General features: G+C 43.4%; 1 non-coding gene across 1 annotated transcript; it reads right to left on the bottom strand.

Moving 5' to 3' along the window:
• Positions 1–359: 359 nt before the first annotated feature.
• On the bottom strand, positions 360–467 carry LOC112804813 (small nucleolar RNA R71). Its single transcript, XR_003203432.1, has one exon. It is a non-coding gene; the product is annotated as a small nucleolar RNA R71 (small nucleolar RNA).
• Positions 468–3,251: the final 2,784 nt, after the last annotated feature.

Below are 3,251 nucleotides of genomic sequence, written 5' to 3'. Positions count from 1 at the left end.
TGGGTGACTTTACTGCACCTACTCCCGACTTCTATGGGAGAAGCATCTCTATCCCTGCCATTGGAGCAAACAACTTTGAGCTTAAGCCTCAATTAGTTTCTCTAATGCAACAGAATTGCAAGTTCCATGGACTTCCATTGGAAGATCCTCATCAGTTTTTAGTTGAGTTCTTGCAAATCTGTGACACTGTCAAGACTAATGGGGTTGACCCTGAGGTCTATAGACTTATGCTATTCCCTTTTGCTGTAAGAGACAGAGCTAGGACATGGTTGGACTCACAACCTAAAGAAAGCCTGGACTCTTGGGAAAAGCTAGTCAATGCCTTCTTGGCAAAGTTCTTTCCACCTCAAAAATTGAGTAAGCTTAGAGTGGAAGTCCAAACCTTCAGACAGAAGGAAGGAGAATCCCTCTATGAAGCTTGGGAAAGATACAAACAATTAATCAGAAAGTGTCCTTCTGATATGCTTTATGAATGGAGCATCATAGGTATTTTCTATGATGGTCTCTCTGAACTATCCAAAATGTCTTTGGATAGCTCTGCTGGAGGCTCTCTTCATCTGAAGAAGACACCTACAGAAGCTCAAGAGCTGATTAAAATGGTTGCAAATAACCAATTCATGTACACTTCTGAAAGAAATCCTGTGAACAATGGGACTAGTCAGAAAAAAGGAGTTCTTGAGATTGACACTCTGAATGCCATATTGGCTCAGAACAAAATATTGACTCAACAAGTCAATATGATTTCTCAAAGTCTGTCTGGAATGCAAAATGCACCAAGCAGTACTAAGGAAGCTTCATCTGAGGAAGAAGCTTATGATCCTGAGAACCCTTCAATGGAAGAGGTGAATTACATGGGAGAACCTTATGGAAACACCTATAATCCTTCATGGAGAAATCATCCAAATTTTTCATGGAAGGATCAACAGAGACCTCAACAAGGTTTCAATAATAGTAATGGTGGAAGGAACAGGTTTAGCAATAGCAAACCTTTTCCATCATCTTCTCAGCAACAGACAGAGAGTTCTAAGCAGAATAACTCTGACTTAGCAACCATGGTCTCTGATCTAATCAAAACCACTCAAAGTTTCATGACTGAAACAAGGTCCTCCATTAGAAATTTGGAGGGACAAGTGGGTCAGCTGAGCAAGAAAATTACTGAACTCCCTCCTAGTACTCTTCCAAGCAATACAGAAGAAAATCCAAAAGGAGAGTGCAAGGCCATCAACATGGCCGAATTTTGGGAGGAAGAAGAGGCAGTGAACGCCACTGAGGAAGACCTCAATGGACGTCCACTGGCCTCCAATGAGTTCCCCAAGGAGGAACCATGGGAATCTGAGGCTCAAAATGAGACCATAGAGATTCCATTGGACTTACTTCTGCCATTCATGATCTCTGATGAGTATTCTTCCTCTGAAGAGGATGAGTATGTCACTGAAGAGCAAGTTGCTAAATACCTTGGAACAATCATGAAGCTAAATGACAAGTTATTTGGAAATGAGACTTGGGAGGATGAACCCCCTTTGCTCACCAAAGAACTGGATAACTTGTCTAGGCAGAAACTGCCTCAAAAGAGACAGGATCCTGGGAAGTTTTCAATACCTTGTACCATAGGCACCATGACCTTCAAGAGGGCCTTGTGTGACTTAGGGTCAAGTGTAAACCTCATGCCTCTCTCTGTAGTGGAGAAGTTAAGGATTCTTGAGGTGCAAGCTGTAAAAATCTCACTAGAGATGGCAGACAATTCAAGAAAACAAGCCTATGGACTTGTAGAGGATGTTCTGGTTAAAGTTGAAGACCATTACATCCCTACTGATTTCATAGTCCTAGAGACTGGGAAGTGCATGGATGAATCCATCATCCTTGGCAGACCCTTCCTAGCCACAGCAAAGGCTGTGATTGATGTTGATAGAGGAGAGTTGATCATTCAAGTGAATGAAGAATCCTTTGTGTTTGAGGCTCAAGGATATCCCTCTGTCATCATGGAGAGGAAGCATGAAGAGCTTCTCTCAAAACAGAGCCAAACAGAGCCCCCACAGTCAAACTCTAAGTTTGGTGTTGGGAGGCCAAAACCAAACTCTAAGTTTGGTGTTGAACCCCCACATTCAAACTCTAAGTTTGGTGTTGGGAGGTTCCAACATAGCTCTGAGTATTTCTGAGGCTCCATGAGAGCCCACTGTCAAGCTACTGACATTAAAGAAGCGCTTGTTGGGAGGCAACCCAATATTATATTTTGACTATTTTTCTTTTGTTATTTTATGTTTTTTTGTAGGTTGATGATCATGAGAAGTCACAAAATCAATGAAAAAAGCAAAAACAGAATGAAAAACAGAAAGAAAAATAGCACACCCTGGAGGAAGAACCCACTGGCGTTTAAACGCCAGTGAGGCTAGCTGTTGGGCGTTTAACGCCCAGTCTGGCACCATTCTGGGCGTTTAACGCCAGAAAGGGGCACCAGACTGGCGTTAAACGCCAGAAAAGGGCAAGAAGCTGGCGTTAAACGCCAGAAATGGGCACCAGCCCGGCGTTTAACGCCAGAATTGGCACAAAATGAGATTTTGCTTGCCATTTGGTGCAGGGATGACTTTTCCTTGACACCTTAGGATCTGTGGACCCCACAGGATCCCTACCTACCCTACCACTCTCTCCCTTCTTCACCCATTCACCAATCACCTCAACACCTCTTCCCCAAAAACCCTTCACCTATCAAATCCCATCTTTCTCTTCACCACTCACATCCATCCTTCATAAAACCCCACCTACCTCACCATTCAAATTCAAACCACTTTCCCACCCAAACCCACCCTCAATTGACCGAACCCTACCCTTCCCCCACTCCTATATAAACCCTCCTTCACTCCTTCATTTTCACACAACCTAAATACCACTTCTTCCCCTTCTTGGCCGAAAACAAAAGGCCATTCCCATCTCCTTCATTTCTTCTTCTTCTACTCTCTTCTTTCTTCTTTTGCTCGAGGACGAGCAAACATTTTAAGTTTGGTGTGGTAAAAGCATTGCTTTTTGTTTTTCCATAACCATTTATGGCATCCAAGGCCGGAGAAATCTCTAGAAAGAGGAAAGGGAAGGCAAAAGCCTCCACCTCCGAGTCATGGGAGATGGAGAGATTCATCTCAAGGGTGCATCAAGACCACTTCTATGAAGTTGTGGCCTTGAAGAAGGTGATCCCCGAGGTCCCTTTTTTCACTCAAAAAGAGTGAATATCCGGAGATCCAACATGAGATCCGAAGAAGAGG

Source organism: Arachis hypogaea, chromosome 5 (assembly GCF_003086295.3).
Source record: "Arachis hypogaea cultivar Tifrunner chromosome 5, arahy.Tifrunner.gnm2.J5K5, whole genome shotgun sequence".
NCBI lineage: Eukaryota > Viridiplantae > Streptophyta > Magnoliopsida > Fabales > Fabaceae > Arachis > Arachis hypogaea.
This window is presented reverse-complemented; position numbering and strand designations above follow the sequence as displayed.